The sequence below is a fragment of the Rana temporaria genome, chromosome 4, assembly GCF_905171775.1.
Source record: "Rana temporaria chromosome 4, aRanTem1.1, whole genome shotgun sequence".
Lineage (NCBI taxonomy): Eukaryota > Metazoa > Chordata > Amphibia > Anura > Ranidae > Rana > Rana temporaria.
In genome coordinates, this window is record NC_053492.1 from 3,217,118 (window position 1) to 3,236,421 (window position 19,304).

The 19,304-nt window shown below is 45.1% G+C and overlaps 1 protein-coding gene across 1 annotated transcript in view; it reads left to right on the forward strand.

Annotated features, from left to right (window-relative positions):
- Positions 1–19,304, forward strand: part of LOC120935226 (zinc finger protein 585A-like) — a gene marked incomplete at its 3' end in the record, with an annotated part of 241,861 nt that overhangs the window by 50,408 nt on the left and 172,149 nt on the right. The window lies entirely within an intron of this gene.

Here is a 19,304-nt window from a genome sequence, read left to right on the forward strand (position 1 = left end):
ACAACATATTTCACAATGCATTCCAAAATATATTCAAGGTGCTTTGGGGGGGACTCCAAAGCATCCTCCCCATGTTGAAGGTATGTGGCCTGGTACGGTTCAGGAGGTCTGTCATGTCTGACAGAGCAAACTGAGGGCTCTACTTATAGGAAATTCATTCAGCTCTTACACATATTGCTAGAATGTAACACAGTGATTTCCTATGATTGTCAGCTCCATCTAGTGGCCATAAAATGGTATTTTTCATTAAATACCTCAATCAGTAAAAATAGCACAATAACGCTTTATGGCCACTAGATGGAGCCAAAGAAATCAGTGTATGAAATAAAATACATCCAATATTCATCATGGCCGCTCACATTCATTCAACTATTTTTATTTTATACCGACCTCTAAGTGTTTGTGAAATCTTCCACCCCAAAATGTACTCAGCCAATGAGAGGTAAGGACTCCATTTTTATTTTTCTACTGCTATCAATGGCCAACACTTCATCTATGAACTGTTTCTTACATGATGAAGATCAGCCATGGAGTATATCTGAGGTGTATATCAGGGTGTGCTTCTTCCCCACATGAGAGCTGTGATGTCCAGCAACATTCATATACAAGACATTTCCCGCACTCACTAATACACCTCGAGGGTTGTGTGGGATCCCTGATGTACAGGAAGACAGGACTTCAGTGAGGAACATTTCCCTCACTCAGGACAGGAGCTTCTCGCCCGTGTGAGATCTCTGATGTTTGTAAAGATGGGGCTTATCTGAAAAACATTTTCCACACTCAGGACAGGAATACAGAGTCTTCCTCCAGACTCTGGCTCCTTGGTTTCCTCCATTCTTCCTCCAGACTCTGGCTCCTTGGTTTCCTCCATTCTTCCTCCAGACTCTGGCTCCTTGATTACCTCCAGTCTTCCTCCATACTCCGGCTCCTTGGTTTCCTCCATTCTTCCTCCATACTCCGGCTCCTTGGTTTCCTCCATTCTTCCTCCATACTCCGGCTCCTTGGTTTCCTCCATTCTTCCTCCATACTCCGGCTCCTTGGTTTCCTCCATTCTTCCTCCAGACTCTGGCTCCTTGGTTTCCTCCATTCTTCCTCCAGACTCTGGCTCCTTGGTTTCCTCCATTCTTCCTCCAGACTCTGGCTCCTTGATTACCTCCAGTCTTCCTCCATACTCCGGCTCCTTGGTTTCCTCCATTCTTCCTCCATACTCCGGCTCCTTGGTTTCCTCCATTCTTCCTCCATACTCTGGCTGCTTGGTTTCCTCCATTCTTCCTCCATACTCCGGCTCCTTGGTTTCCTCCATTCTTCCTCCAGACTCTGGCTCCTTGGTTTCCTCCATTCTTCCTTCAGACTCCGGCTCCTTGGTTTCCTCCATACTCCGGCTCCTTGGTTTCCAAATGAGATACAAAATGTACTCTCATCAGAAAAGAGGACTTTGGACCCCTGAGCACCAGGCCAGGTGTGTTTTTCTTTAGCCCAGGTAAGACTCTTCTGACGTTTGTTGGTCAGGGGTGGGGTCACAAGAGGAATACGACATTTGAAGCCCATGTCCAGGACCCGTCTGTGTGTGGTGCTCTTGATGCTCTGACTCCAGCCTCAGTCCACTCCTTGTGAAAGTCCAACACTTCTGAATGTCCTTTTCTTGACAATCCTCTCTAGGCTGCGCTCATCCCTGCTGCTTGTGCACCTTTTTCTTCCACACTTTTCCCTTCCACAGAACTTTATATTAATGGGCTTTGATACAGCACTTTGGGAACATCCAGCTTCTTTTGCAATGATCTTTTTTGAGGCTTTCCCTCCTTATGGAGGGTGTTAATGATGGTTTTCTGCACAACTGTCAGGTCAGCAGTCTTTCCAATGATTGTGATTTCTACTGAACCAGACTGAGAGACCATTTAAAGGCTCAGGAACCCTATGCAGGTGTTATGTCTTAATTATCTGATTAGAGGGGGACACTTTACGCCGAGAATATTCCACCTTTTCACAATATTGGAATTTTCTGAGATTGTGGATTTGGGGTTTTCATGAGCTGGAAGCCACAATCATCACAATGATGACAAATCACGGCTTGAACCCTCTTGCTTTGCATGTAATGAGTCTCTCTCATATATTACTTTCACCTCTTAAGTTGTATTAGTGAAATAAATGAACTTTTGCACGATATTCACATTTTTCGAGTTTCACCCGTACACCTCAGATATACTCCATGGCTGATCTTCATCATGTAAGAAACACTTCATAAGGAGATCAGAGATCACCAAAGACATGGATGAAGTGTTGTACCGTGTTAGCCATTGATAGCAGGAGAAAAATAAAAATGGAGTCATTCCCTCTCATTTGCTGAGTACATTTTGTGGTGGAAGATTTCACAGACATTTAGGGATCTATTATAAAACAAATTGTAGAATGAATGTGACACGCGTTCCTCCAATCGTGACAAATATTGGATCATCGGCTCCATCTAGTGGCAAAAATCTGCCCATGTGGTTTTAATACCGACCGTTGACGTAAAACAGAAAATACCACATTTGGCCATTAGATGGCGCTAAGTACCATAGAAATTATCTCCATCTAGTGGCCAAATGCAATAATTTCTATTTTAAATTAATGGAAACCGTTCGACCAGCACAGCAAATATCCTAATAACATTCATCTTTCCCCCATTCACACAGAAGGAATGTACATGGACTTTCCCCGGGGGAATTGCTATGCACATATTTTATGAATAGACCCCTAAATGTCAGGAGACGTTTATATAAAGATGGGAAGTATGGAGCAGATAAATGAATAGACCTCCTAGCAATGTTATTTCCAGGCTGGAGTTAGGGGGAGCTCTAATATGTGAGCACAGCAGAGTGATCCCATCTAGCTCATATTAATCCTTTCACTGTCAGATGTTTTTGCATTATTTTAGGCCTGAAGATTAGATAAAACCCCCAAACATATATTATCTGATAGCAGAGGCCCTAGAGAATAAAATGGTGGTAATTGTTAAGGTGTTCCTTGTACACAAATTTCCCCTTAATATCCGGGTTTATTTTCTCCTTTCCCCCATTTTCTATGGTGTGATCTTTTCTACAATACTTTGTTATAATAATGGAACACGTTGTGTATTGTATTGTATGACTCCGCCTCCACATTCCAGACAAGTCATTTTCCTGACCAATCGCATTTCTACCTTTTTACTATTTCCTGATTCTATGACTGTAATCGGTTTAAAAGTAAAAATTATAATAAAAAAATGTATTGAAGAGAAAAACAAGTTGTGTGTGTCGGTGGAATGAGAAGAATTGCTGGTGGTGTTGTCACCTGTCACAGCCGTCACACCTGGTTTCCCGGCCAATGCACCAGATAAATGTTGCAGCAAAACGGCTCTTTGAGTTCTGGGAAACCAGGAATGGACTCCGGACACGGACTCCAGGAAAACAAACCTTTTATTTCACCAGGGAAAGGAGCGACTCACGCCAGGATGCCAAGTGGCCTCTTATAGGCGTTTACAGCATATACTGTTTCCCCGAAAATAAGACCTACCCCGATAATAAGACCTAGCATGATTCTTGGGGAGGGCTGCAATATAAGCCAGTGTTTCTCAACTCCAGTCCTCAAGGCGCCCCAACAGGTCATGTTTTCAGTCTTTCCTTTATTTTTCACAGCTGATTTGATCAGTTTCACTGCCCTAGTAATTACCACAGTCATTTCATCTGAGGGAAAACCTGAAAACATGACCTGTTGGGGCGCCTTGAGGACTGGAGTTGAGAAACCCTGATATAAGCCCTACCCCGAAAATAAGCCCTAGTAAAATTTAGTTTAACATTTTTTTAATCCACTTTGCAGAATGATTGCAATGGCTCCCCCTCTCCTCTCTTCTCCCGCCCGATACCCGCAGCCCCTCCCTCCTCTGCACATGGAGCGGGCAGACGCCAGCAGGACACCAGCTCCCCCCTCCTCTGCTCTCCTCCTGCCCGACGCCAGCGGCCCCCTCCCCAGTGCACAGAGCAGGCTGATGCCAGCAGGACACCGGCTCCCCCCTCCTCTGCTCTCCTGACTCCCGCATCCCCCTCCCCAGTGCACGGAGCAGGCCGACGCTAGTGGGGATTCTGGAGCAGAGAAGAACCCAGGCAGACCATGCGACAGCCAGGGAAGCTGCAAGAAAGGTACCGTATTTTAAGATGCTTTTTACATCAAAATACTGACTCCTGACCTGACAGGGAGGGGGAGGGGAGAAGACAGGGGACACAGGAGATCTATCATGCTTTAAAGGAAAAGGATTTATTTATTTTCTTTAGGATAACAACCACTTTAGGATCATAGTACATACCATAGTTAAATAAGACACCCCCCGAAAATAAGCCCTAGTGTGTTTTAGGTTGCCAAAATTAATATAAGACCCAGGCTTATTTTCGGGGAAACACAGTATATTTCCTCTTGTATAGACATTCCTTGGAACTTCGTAAAACATCTAAAAGCTTGTTAGCGAGTGACATCTGCGGCTTCTCAGTTATCTGTCTAATTTATCATCTACTAAGCTGTAGACATGTGCACTGACCAAACATTTCTTTGTTTTCCTTTCATTTGTTTCTTTGTTTTTCGGGTCATTAGTTATGATCGACATTCATTCATTTGAATAACTTTGAAAATCCGGAAATTGAAAGTTCAAAAATCCGAAATAATAACTAACAAATTATCGGTATCAGGATTTCCTTTTCAAATTTAGCTGTTGGTGAACGTAATGATTATGAATTTATCCGAAGTTACGAGTTACCCGAAATAACGAATGGAACGTAATGAATTAATAATAATAGCAAAACATTTTTCTTTGTTTCTGTTATAAAATTTTGTAAATGAGTACTTTTTCTCCTTCATTGATGGGCACTGGTGAGGCGGCACCAATGAGATGGCACTGACAATGGCCACTGATATGCAGCACTGATGGGCACTCATAGGTGGCACTGATAGGCAACACTGATGGGCACTGGCAGGAATTGCTAATGGGCACTGATTGGCATATCCCTGGTGGTCCAGGGTAGCATACCTGGTGGGCATCCTTTGTAGGCATCCCTGGTGGTCCTGGGTGGGGGGCTGCACTGATAAAAAATCAGCACAGACCCCCCTGTCAGGAGAGCAGCCAAACGGCTCTCCTCTACTCTCGTCTGTCAGACATGAGTGAGGAAAAGTTGATTAATGTCTCTTCCTGTTCACGCTGTGATCAGCCGTGATTGGACACAGCTGATCATGTGGTAAAGAGCCTTCATCAGAATCTCTTTATCGAGATCGGTGTTGCGGCCTGTCAGACTGACACACCACAACAGAGATCGCCGGCTGTGTGCCCATATGGCACGCAATTGCGGCTTATCCTGCTGGACATCATATAATGGGCAGTCAGGATAACAACCACTTTCTAGCCATCATTTTGCTATAGGCCGGGTGGGAAGTGGTTAAAAGGTAACCCTGAATAATATGCCTAGAGTGCAGAGGTCAGGAGTATATCATATACAGTGGTCAGCAGTATATCATATACAGGGGTCAGCAGTATATCATATACAGAGGTCAGGAGTATATCATATACAGTGGTCAGGAGTATATCATATACAGTGGTCAGCAGTATATCATATACAGGGGTCAGCAGTATATCATATACAGAGGTCAGGAGTATATTATATACAGGGGTCAGGAGTATATCATATACAGTGGTCAGGAGTATATCATATACAGAGGTCAGGATTATATCATATACAGGGGTCAGGAGTATATCATATACAGTGGTCAGGAGTATATCATATACAGTGGTCAGGAGTACATCATATACAGAGGTCAGGAGTATATCATATACAGTGGTCAGGAGTATATCATATACAGTGGTCAGGAGTACATCATATACAGAGGTCAGGAGTATATCATATACAGTGGTCAGGAGTATATCATATACAGGGGTCAGGAGTATATCATATACAGTGGTCAGCAGTATATCATATACAGGGGTCAGGAGTATATCATATACAGAGGTCAGGAGTATATTATATACAGGGGTCAGGAGTATATCATATACAGGGGTCAGGAGTATATCATATACAGTGGTCAGGAGTATATCATATACAGGGGTCAGGAATATATCATATACAGGGGTCAGGAGTATATCATATACAGGGGTCAGGAGTATATCATATACAGAGGTCAGGAGTATATCATATACAGTGGTCAGGAGTATATCATATACAGTGGTCAGGAGTATATCATATACAGAGGTCAGGATTATATCATATACAGTGGTCAGGAGTATATCATATACAGTGGTCAGGAGTATATCATATACAGTGGTCAGGAGTATATCATATACAGTGGTCAGGAGTATATCATAAATAAATAAATAGTGCAGCGCAAGTAAATAAGTCTAAAAAATGCAAATAATCAGAAAAAACATAAAGTCCATAAAGTGCAAAGTGATAAAGGTGCTCCAAAAATACAGTGGTGATATAAAGTGCAGAAATCTTCATCAGATCTGTGACCCATAGGACAGGATAATCCTCCACCAAGGCTAATGGATGGCCTCTCACCTCAGCGATTCGACCTGTGGCTAGGTCAAAAGGCAATAATCATATCCTCCAAAATGGCAAGCAGCTTTCAGGGCTCAACTCCAAAGACGTCCACCAGATGGAACCAGCAAGCAATATACAAATAATCTCCCATAGATCATTCAATGGACCGAGAAAAAGTAAAAGACACACTCTAAGTGTTCTCTGCTTAAAAGGTTTAATAATCAAAACACAAATAGTAAAAACCACTCACATTGTAGTGCACTCTAAAACGAGTGCAAGGATAACAGCTTGTACCGCAGCTCGGAGGCCCGGATCAGTGTAAACAGCGTGTGATGGTCTCAGTGAGGCAAACGTGGGTGACGTTGTCGTAGCTCCTCCCCCTCGTACGCGTTACGTCCTCAATGTGGGCGGGACTTCATCAGCGTGGGGCGGGGATCAACGCAGACGTCCCACAGCACTATATATACAATACGGTTGCCATAGCAGCACCAAAGGAGCCAATTAACTAGCGCCATCTAGTGTTTGCAAAGCAACACGCCAGGCAAAGGTAAAAATAAAATCAAACAATATATTTAAAAATGATAGCCTAAGAATAGCGCCATCTTGTGTATAAACACAAGACTGAGGATACTTAAATCCTAAGGGACAATATTCATTCTGGCAATCAGGTTAAAACCAACCCAATGGTTTATAAAAATTATAAAAATATAAAATTACAGACGTCATCCGCATCTACCTCACCTAAGACCAAAAATCTTACATTACAAGTTCACAATATATAACTGCATCAACATTTGTGATATAGGAGCAGTTCAAGCTAAAAAAGCAAATAGAATATAAAATTGTAGAATATGTAATAAAAATTATATAGTAGCACCCAAATAAAATTCGGATAACTATAATGAAACATAACATACCACATGTTATGTTTCATTATCATCGCGCCATTTGCTTCCGGCGCGATGGAGTGTATAGTTATGGCCGGGCGGGTGCATACACTGTCTGTGTGCACCCGCCCGTCTCTGTGCTGAGTGTGCTCGTTCCGACGTCACTTGAGAAACAGGAAGTGACGTCGGGTCAGCTAGAGCTCAGTGCGCCCGACCGTTGACGAGGTAAGCTTGCCTGTCTCTACTTCGGCGGCCGCTTCACAGCTGCATCCAACCCCTCCCGCGATTTCGTATTCGGCGGCCGGCTTCCCCCCCCCGCTTATTCAAAGTTTTTTTTTCAACTGATTATTCGGCGGCACCCCCCCCCCCCCGCTTATTCAAAGGCTTTTTTTTTGCATTTAATATTCGGCGGGCCCCCCCACCCCCCGCTTATTCAAAGTCTTTTTTTTATCTAATATTCGGCGGCTGGCATCCACCCTCCACCCCCCTGCTTAATCCAATTTCTTTTTTAGATATTTTTTAATATTTTTTAAAAATATTTTTTAATATTCAGCGAAAATAATGCCAGGCAACAACCCCCCCCCCCCCCAAACAATGTTTTTTTTTATTTAATATTAGTTAAATATATTAAGCTTATTAACAGTTTATTTTTTATATTTGATTCAATTTAGCATTAAGTATAAAAAAAGTTGTTTTTTTAATAACTGGGGGGGGGGGGTGGTCTGGTGGGGTAGTGTTACCGCCCGCTGTAGTGTTACTTGTGCTGTAATGAATTTTTACATAGAAAATAAATGTTGTTAATAAATGGGTAAATGAATTATAAAAAAAAGATTTTTCCAATAACGGTTATTAAAAAAATCTTTTTTTTATAATTCATTTACCCACTTATTAACAACATTTCTTTTCTATGTAAAAATTCATTACAGCACAAATAGCGAGCGGTAACACTACCCCACCAGACCACCCCACCCCCCTCCCCCCCGTTATTAAAAACAAAAACTTTTTTTATACTTAATGTGCAGAGAAAATATCGGCCGTCAACACCACCGCACCCCCCGCTTGCAAATTGTCCTGCAACTTGGGACTGGAAAGTTGCAGGATAAGTTGGACCCGATGATTTCCAATGAGAACTGTTCATATCTGTGCAACTTTGAAGTAGTCCCTGCATTACTTGTGTCCCACCTTGATGTGACTTGAGGTCCATAGACCTCCAGAATACATAGGCATTGCTTCAAGTCGCTGCAAAATCGCACCAAAAAATTGTGGCAGAATCTTGCGACTTTCAGGCTAATGCAGTCTGAAAGTTGCACAATTCTACTGCAATTCTGATGTGACTTAAAGCAATGCCTGTGTATTCTGGAGGTCTATGGACCTCAAGTTGCATCAAAGTGGGACCAAAGTAATGCAGGGACTACTTTGAAGTCGCACAGATATGAACGGTTCTCATTGGAAATCATGGGGTACGACTTGTCATGCAACATTTAAGTCCCAAGTCGCAGGACAAGTAATTCCTGCAGTCTCTGGTAATCTTGTGCAGTATGTCCGCAGTCTCTGGTAATCTTGTGTAGTATGTCCGCAGTCTCTGGTAATCTCCTGCAGTATGTCCGCAGTCTCTGGTAATCTTGTGCAGTATGTCCGCAGTCTCTGGTAATCTTGTGTAGTATGTCCGCAGTCTCTGGTAATCTTGTGTAGTATGTCCGCAGTCTCTGGTAATCTTTTGCAGTATGTCCGCAGTCTCTGGTAATCTCCTGCAGTATGTCCGCAGTCTCTGGTAATTTCCTGCAGTATGTCTGCAGTCTCTGGTAATCTTGTGCAGTATGTCCGCAGTCTCTGGTAATCTTGTGCAGTATGTCCGCAGTCTCTGGTAATCTTGTGCAGTATGTCCACAGTCTCTGGTAATCTCCTGCAGTATGTCCGCAGTCTCTGGTAATCTCCTGCAGTATGTCCGCAGTCTCTGGTAATCTCCTGCAGTATGTCCGCAGTCTCTGGTAATCTCCTGCTGTATGTCTGCAGTCTCTGGTAATCTTTTGCAGTATGTCCGCAGTCTCTGGTAATCTCCTGCAGTATGTCCGCAGTCTCTGGTAATCTCCTGCAGTATGTCTGCAGTCTCTGGTACTCTTGTGCAGTATGTCCGCAGTCTCTGGTAATCTTGTGCAGTATGTCCGCAGTCTCTGGTAATCATGTGCAGTATGTCCGCAGTCTCTGGTAATCCTGCGCCGAATAATCAATTGAAAAAAAAACTTTGAATAAGCGGGGGGGTGGGGGGGGGGAAGCCGGCCGCCGAATACGAAATCGCGGGAGGGGTTGGATGCAGCTGTGAAGCGGCCGCCGAAGTAGAGACAGGCAAGCTTACCTCGTCCACGGTCGGGCGCACTGAGCTCTAGCTGACCCGACGTCACTTCCTGTTTTTCAAGTGACGTCGGAACGAGCACACTCAGCACAGAGACGGGCGGGTGCACACAGACAGTGTATGCACCCGCCCGGCCATAACTATACACTCCATCGCGCCGGAAGCAAATGGCGCGATGGAGAGCGCCACAAAGGCATATTTTTTGTGCCAATGTAGCGCCGCGTCTGCAATCCCGTGATTGCACAGACGTGGCGCTACTCCTACAGGACTGTTCCCGGCGTCCGGCGCGCGGACATAGAGCCAATAAGGCCCTTTTTTGGGAAAAAAAAAATTCTTCAAGGGACAGATTTAAAAAAAAAATATATATATATTTTTTTTTTTTACTGACTGTGGGATGGGGGGCGGCGCCCGGGCGCCCCTATGGACGGGCCGCCACTGCTCCTGACATTGAGTGGAATACAGGGGACGGAGTGGTGGATTCTATAAGGGGTGTGGCTTATGAGAAGTGGGAGGGACCAAATGTGGAAGGGCGGGGTATTGCGCCCCCCCATCATAAAACTTCACCAGCCGCCACTGAACAGAGGGGTGGAGCGATAGGGGAGATTCAGGTACCTTGCTTGTGGATCACGGGTACAGTCTTATGCCTTGTTTCCACTGAGCGGATCGGTTCGGTACGGTACGCTATTTTGGGTGTTTCCATTATGAAAGTGTGCCATGAATCCGAACCGTACTGGACCATTCTGGGTCCTGCTTCAGATGTGGGGCCATAGAAAATGGAACGGTTCCATTAGGGCAGAGATGCAATACATTCCACTGATTGGTGGACGTGCTAGGCATTTTTTCTAAATCCTGTATGGTCCCTGACGGTCCGATTTGCAGTGTAAACGCTCACAAGAATAGACCGGTCCATTCTATCCGTTCCAAATTTACTGATCCGAACCGATCCATTCAGTGGAAACGAGGCATTAGATCCAGAGGACAAATCGGTTGCACACTGGATTCAGCAACTACCGGATAGGCCTCGCTCACTGACCTAGCAGCCGGTGTGAAGCTCGTTCAAAGTCTCTGCCACAGACTTGATGAGTGTCGTTGAGTCGTCACACAGTCCTCTGCCACAAGATCATGTAACCACACACACACTCTGCAAAGCTCCAAAGAAAGCACACAGTCCACGGTGCCAGGATCTTTCAGCCAGGCCGGCAGCACAGTGAGGTAAATTGGCCAGGATGCGTCCTCCAATTAAGTCCCCAATTGTTCGGCTTCTTCCCGCAGGCAAGACAGCACAGGACCACCCCTGGACCAGTAGGCCCCAAAAACTCCTGGGCCTACTCTCCGTTGCGAAGCCTCGGCCCAGCAGGCCCCGAGACCGGAAAATACTGCTAATGCAACCCTGAGGTCAGGATCGGGAGACCCCGCCTGAACAGGGCCCGCCCCTCAAGCACCCTCCCCAGAATGCACAGTGGGCAGACCACACCCACTGGGCTGCTTCTGGAAAGAAGGCACTCAATACCCCCAGCCCATTGCCATTCCGTCCTTGACTCCTGGTGACAGCGACACCCACAGTCAAGTGAAAGATGTGCAACACAGCTGAACTAGAACAGAAACCCACAATTTGGCATAATATTCTGAGCCAACTACAGCTCAGATAACTAAATTTACAAAATAGCGCCTACTCAACAGGAGCTACATATAGGATTGTGAAAATGTCCATCCTATTTACTAAGAAGCTGATGTCCATGATGTAGATGAGGGTTACATATAGTATGAGCAGCATCACCCTTCACTCTGTCACCAAGACCTAGTCTGGCAATGCCCAGAATGATACCAATTAGTCTCTGACCAATCTTACGGTTTGGATGGAATTTCTCCTTATATCAGTGGTCAGTGTAGTGGTCCCTTACATTGGTGACCAATGGGAGAAGGACTCTCTTATATTATCATCAGTGGGAAGACTGCCCCCCCTTACAGATCATTGATGTCAGTTGTTACTGAGAGACAAAAATTCTAGAAACCATTTCTTTGGAGGAACCCTGGCTGAGAAAGTCTGGACTAGGCAGTAATATATTTCTCTCCCCCTTGGTGGGAGTGGAGATGACCCATCTATAAGGATATACAGTACCAGAGGCGGCTCTAGGCTGTGTGAGGCCTCAGACAAAACTTGGACATGAGGCCCCACTCACACCCATAATAGGAAAAATTATTCAAGTGATAAAATGTATACATTTTGTATATAAAGAGCCGGAAATCTATGAATTCACCGTTTCTAGAATTTTCTCTCACCAATTCTTCTTTAATCAAAGATCATTAAACATTGGATATGTGTATATATATATATATTACACACACACAAATATAGATACAATTTGTGCGGCTGCAACGAGCAACAAAACCCATATTTCTCCATTTACATGAAGGTCAGGGTAATATAACCCGACCAGCACAGAGTTCCCCCTTACATCAGAGTCTGCAGGATTCCCCCTTACAGAGCAAGGGGACCTTTGATGTAAAGGGACTTTCTTGTAAAGGGGAACTCTGATGTAAGAGGGGGCTCTGGTGTCCAGAGATCACCTTCTATCAGAGTGTGCAGCATTCCCATTTACATTGGAGTTTTTCTTTATATCAGGGTCCGCAGAGTTCCAAAGGGAACTATGATGTGGGGGGACTCTAGTGACCACAGACCACCTTCCACAGAGTTAATGTATTAAGGACAGGGGGGGTTACTGATATAAGGGGGAACCTTTATAGCAGTGCTCCCTTTCCTTACTGTATTCACTCCACCCTTACATCACTGATCCCCCTCCATCTGGCATCCTCTCAGGTGCACCGTGCAGGGCTCAGTCAGATGGTCCTCTCTGGACTTCAGCTTGGTGGCTCCTATATTCTTCTCTCCACAGTCCACACACGTCTGACTCCTCCCGTGACCCCTGTCCTGGCAGCACTCCCACTCTTGACTCCATGATACAGGAGATGGTCAGAAACTATACAGACATTCACCTGTGTCCAGTCCTAGGCACACCACCCCTGTCACCTCTGGTCTCCTCCCGGCATCTTCATGCCCCTCTGAGCACTCGCTGCATACACAGTAAAGAGTGCCAGGCACACACGGTGGATGGGAAGGAAGATTTCAGCAGCACCCTTATTGGATACAGGGCTGCAGAGCCCTGTTGTGATGTAACATCTGATTGGCAGAGTGTGTGGTGGGCGGGGCAGTGAGTGAAAGGGGAGCTCGGGGGAAGGCAGTTCTTGTTAGGACATTCTGCCCCGAAATTTCCTACAGCCAGTCCAGCCCGGGGGTCACCAACCAGGGGACATTTTCTCCCACACATATGGTAGGCAAATTAGGTGGCCGCAAGGCCCCTGTAGGCGACCACCTAACTTTCATAATTAGGCAATTTTAATTGAATTGCTATGGATACCGAAAAGGCATATGTATGTATTAAATAAGAAAAGATAAAATAAAGTGGATTAAAAAAAAATTGCCTAATTAGAGAGCCGCCTCTGTACAGTACACACACACACACAGCACAAGGCCGTGTTCAGACTATGAGACGTTTCTCTGGGCTGCAGTTCCTCTGAGATCCACAAGATGGTGATCTCACTTCTACCATAGAGAGAAGAAGTCTCTATGGAAGACAGGAAATGATGTCAGGTACAGACAGGAAGTTCCGGGTGAGAGGTGAGTCGTGATGAAATAGAGAGGAGACGTTGCTGGCAGAGGCAGCAGAGGAGGTAATAAGATCTTATCTTCTATTTACACCCAGTAACCCCGTCATGTCCGTCCTCTTCCTCCATAGTCACTGTGACGTCTTTTATCTCCAGCAGATGATGATACACACATAGTTAGTGTGGAAATGTAGATTAACCCCTTCAGGGTCAGAACATTTCCCCACTTACAGGGCCGGAACATTCTCTTCATTTCAGTTTATACTAACAGATTATTCAGGGATTTTTTTTTTGTTTTTTTAGAGGTGGACTTATGATACGTGTGTTTGATTTTATAATCTTTATGGAGGATGAAATAACTATTCCTGATGTCTGTGAAGGTTCAACACAAGGGATGTGTCTGGATGGTGACTGTATCATTGTGTGTGTCAGGTTCCTATAAGGTGTCAGGATGTCACTGTCTATTTCTCCATGGAGGAGTGGGAGTATTTAGAAGGACACAAGGATCTCTACAAGGACGTCATGATGGACAATCAGCCGCCCCTCACATCACCGGGTAAGAGGAGACTTTATTGTAAAGGAGAGAGCAGTACGGAGGCTCCACCTAGATCCCCCATCATCTGATAAACACATAGGGCCAGATTCACATAGAGATACGACGGTGTATCTCCTGATACACCGTCGTATCTCTGACTTAGGCCGGTCGTATCTATGCGACTGATTCATAGAATCAGTTACGCATAGATATGCCTAAGATCCGACAGGTGTAACTGTGTTACACCGTCGGATCTTAACTGCAATTTAAAAATGGCCGCGGGGGGCATTCTCGCTGATTTACACTGAGAAATATGTAAATCAGCGAGATACGCCAATTCACGAACGTACGCGGACCCGACGCAGTGTTGTTACGACATTTACGTAGCGGTTTTCCCGGCGTATACTTACCCCTGCTTCTATGAGGCGCAGCCAATGTTAAGTATAGCCGTCGTTCCCGCGTAAATTTTTTTTTTTTACGTCGTTTGCGTACGCCGATTCTCGAACGCGCTGGACGCGAGTTACGTTCACGCCGAAACCAATGACGTCCTAGCGACGTCATTGGGAGCAATGCACGCCGGGAAAATTCGTGGACGGCGTGGGGACGCGCCTGATTTAAATGCTACACACCCCCTAGCCGCGGAATTTGAATTCCGCCGGGGGATTTACGATCTGCCGCCGCAAGTTTAGAGGTAAGTGTTTTGTGAATTACCCACTTGCCTCTCAAACTTGCGGCGGCGTATCTTAAATCACATAGGTCACGCGGATCTAAAGATCCGCTGATCTATGTGAATCTAGCCCATAGAAACAATTGGTATTCAGTCAGTGTGTGTTTCCTACAGATGGATCCAGTAATAGGAACCCACCAGAGAGATGTCCCCGTCCTCGGTATTGCCAGGATTCCACACAGGAAGGTCACACCATCCCCCACCATCATCAGGTAGATGAGGAACAATCACTGATAGTATCATTAGGATCTGTACATTATCTGCATTGTTACCATTGATGTCATTTTTATTCTATATTCAGAGTGGAAACCTGAGAGATTCTAAAGTTGAGGTTAAAGAAGAGATAAAAGAGGAGGATGATAAGGATGGGGTAATGGAGGAAGAACACACCATCCCCCACCATCATCCGGTAGATGAGGAACAATTATTGGTAGTTATGATTTATACACAAACATGTTTGTTACAATGAATGTTTTATTATATATTCAGAATGGAAACCTCGGGGATGATAATATTGATGTTAAAGAAGAGTATAAAGAGGAGGATGAGGAGTATGGAGTGATGGGGGAGTTTTCAGAAGGACACAAGGATTTGATGGAGCCACCTAATACCAGGAACCCACCAGAGAGATGTCCCCGTCCTCTGTATTCCCGGGATTCCACACAGGAAGGTCACACCATCCCCCACTGTTACAAGGTTGGTGGGACGGAACATCTAGAACATGGACTGTCGGAGATGATGTGTGGATTTTGTATGTAAGTTTATATCTTACAGATGATATTCTCTCTCATTCTCTTGGTTTAGAGTGGAGATCCAATCGATATAGAATTTGAGGTGAAATCAGAAGAAGAAGAGACGTATGTGAGGAATGATCAGCAGTCTATGGAGGAGGATGGAATAACGGGGACATTTATAGAGGAGGACACTCCTACAGAGATCAGCACAGGTGGGTCATTAACACTAAATCCATTCCTCCACCCATACTGCTCACTGATTGGTCCAGAGTAGGGCGGGGACTGGGTGATATCAGCCTGTAATCCCCTGGTCACTTTCCTGAGCTGTGTTCACCGTCCTGTATTCCTGTATTTCTCTCGGATAATCTTCCTTCTCTGTGCTGCAGACACAATTTATGTCTCTAGACTGGATTTATGGAGATTCTGGGGTTCAGCTGGCAGCAAATTGTTGATTTTCACCATAGGGTTTGCTTGACCTAGACACTTGGGGTATGTTCCTTGGGTCTTTTGCCCCATGCCCGGGTCTAGTGAGATCTCTGACAGAACAATTCTGCTGGGGTAACTTGCTCTGTTATTAGCTGGCTGTGCTGGGTGGAGGGATATGTCTGTATAGTCTCAGACCCAAGTCACTGAGTGCAGTCTCAGGAGATGGAAGGCAGCGGTGTGGGATCTCTGCAACCTGTCTCCAGTAATCATTTCATCCGCCACTGATTACTGAATACCAATATCATGAGTCCTAACCCATCACTATATACTCTGTTGTACATTACATACTCCTGACCCATGCACTATATACTCTATGTTGTACATTACATACTCCTGACCCCTGCACTATATACTCTGTTGTACATCACATAACGGTTGGAGAGCCGGTTTAGGGCCAGGACACATTTGAGTAGATGCAATGACAATTGGCAGACTCCGAGACTTCTATAGGTAGACTGCTATACAGTGGAAGGCCTCCAGCCGGACACCACTTCTGTATAGGTAGGACCGCTGTCTCCTATGGTAACAAATCTTGTTACAGTCACTAACGCTAGTTCTACATAACTCTTGGTAACACAGAATAGTTCTCTTTTTCTCACACAGTCTCTCACTGCAGATCTTCTCTCCCTGAGCTCCCGGTCTGTCATTAGTAGGGATGAGCTTTGTGTTCGGGTTCAACACGAGTTCCACTCTAACATTTGCTGTTCGCCCGTTCATCGAAAGACGAACATTATGGGGCGTTCCAGCCAAATTCGAGCGCCGCGTCACGCCCCATAATGCACGGCGAGATCACAGTGCAATGCTGTATGATGATTGGCCAAAGCATACACTATGACCCGCATACTTTGGCCAATCCCAGCGCCGTCAGCAAAGAGAGCCATAATTGGCCAAAGGCAGAGTGCCTTTGGCCAATCATGGCTCAGGGGGACTAAGTCCACACCACACACTATATAAGGCTGCATTCACGTCGGCCCTGTGTGGTGTGTTGTTGGCGTGGACAGAGACAGTGTCATTTAGATTGAGCAGGCAGGTGATTCAGTTAGCTGCAGTGCATTTTATATATATATATATATATATATATATATATATATATATATATATATACATACACACAAACACACAGTCTCCTACACACACACATATATATCCAGTGTAGCTAGATCTGACTGCAGGCCGTTCCTGGTGTACTTTTTCTAATATACTTTCAGGCAGGCAGGTGATTCAGTGAGCTGCAGTCCATTAAATTATATATATATATATATATATATATATATATATATATATATATATCCACTGCATCCAGTCTAGCCAAGCCTATCTCCTTTTTTTTCGGCGTTGAGCCATAACATGCAGAAGAGTTGGTGGAGTGGATAACAAAGCCATCCTCATCCTCTGTCACCCAGGCTCAGAGTAGTTTGGCTGCCAATGCAGCTGCCACAGCAGCCTCTTCCATCGGCTCCATGTCATCAGCCAATCCTTCCCTAGCCCCACCATCGTGCACGGAGGAGTCCCCCGAACTGTTCGACCACAGTGTCGGGTACATGCTGCAGGAGAATGCGCAGCGTTTTGAAGGCTCTGATGATGGGACCCAGGTTGAGAAAGATAGTAACGTGAGCCCAGAGAGAGGGGTTGCCCAAGAAGGACAAGAAACTGGCAGTCATGTTCCCCCAGCTGCAGCATACTGCCAAGTTTGCTCCAGTGAGGAGGAGGGAGGGGATGATGAGGTCACTGAATCTACTTTGGTGCCTGATAGAAGAGAGGAGGAGGCAAATCTCCAATGAGGCAGAATGCCATCCAGAGGGCAGCTTAAGGGCAGCCACCCTATTGCATCACACTGCAGAGCTAAGCATGTGCAGGGTGCTGCTGACTCCCCGTGTATTTTGAAAAGTTCTTTGGTGTGGGCCTTTTTTGACACATGTGCAACAGATCGCACCATTGCGGTTTGCAACATATGTCTGAAGCGTATCAAGCGTGGCCAAAACAGCAACCGCTTGGGCAACACATGCTTGACCAGACATATGTCGACCTCCCATGCAGTCTGCTGGCAAGCGTACCTAAAAGACCCACATGAAAGAAGAAGACGGACCTCTCCTTGCTCCTGATCAGCTGGGATCTCCAACCCCACTATACCTTCAGTCCCCTCAGAAACCTGCACTGAGAGGAATGAAGGTGTAGAATTAGTTGTCCCAACATCCGATTGTAGCAGGCAAATTTCCCTACCCCTGTTGCTAAATCGTAGAAAGAAATTTGGTCCCAGCCATCCACATGCTCAGCGTCTGAATGCTAGCTTGGCTAAATTGCTAGCACTGCAACTGCTGCCTTTTCAGCTGGTAGACTCTGCCCCCTTTTGTGAATTTGTGGAATGTGCGGTACCTCAGTGGCAGGTTCCCAAACTCCATTTCTTTTCATGGAAGACCATTCTGGCTCTCTACCAGCATGTGGAAGGCAATGTCTTGGCCTTGTTTGACAGAGCGAAAAATATGGAGTAATGCCTGGATCAACCGATTATAAATACCTTACAAAGAGGTAGTATATATAAATCTACATATAGTTCAGTGCATTTATCCAAGTCTAATTCACATAGTATACTATGTCAATGCAGTTCTGATGGCCTAGAAAAATCTAGCAAAAAGGTGAGGAAAAAAAGTTCTTTCAAGTAGACCAAAACAGACCACTATGGATGGTACAATGAACTTTAATCATAGAAAAACACACAGCAATAGTTAATCAAAAAGGGGTGACAGATAGATGGATTGGTTTACACAATTAAAAAATAAGACAACGTTGTCCTGCATCCAACGCACATTCAGTGCTGCTGGAGGCTTTGTAACCGATCACAGAGTGCGCCTGTCCACAGACTCTGTTGATCGGCTCACCTTCATAAAAATGAATCAGTCTTGGATTACCAGCTACCAAGCACCTGATGCTGATGTAACCGATTGATTTTTCCATGGATGTGGGATCCCTTGAAGACTGCTGAGTGACTATCCTATTATGCTGAGTGACTATCCTATTCCTCCTCAATGTTCATGTTGATAGCTTCTAAGAATATTTTTGGTTTAGAGCACTACCACCACCGCCTAAGGCCCAATTTTTCTGCCCCTGTTTAAATGCCCCTGTTAATTACAATTTTTGATCTAATATTTCATAGCAGGGCCCGTTCCTGCACCCACTAAGAGTAACAGTGAGGGCATACAGTGTTCTGGTACCACCAACAGCTAAGGCACAATTTGTTGCAGAGTGTATAGTATATACAGGCGGTCCCCTACTTTCAAACATCCGACTTACAAACGACTCCTACTTACAAACGGAAGGAGAAAACAGGAAGTGAGAGGAAATCTACCCCTAGGAAGGGAAATTCTCTCCTATAAGAGTTGATATGGGAAAAA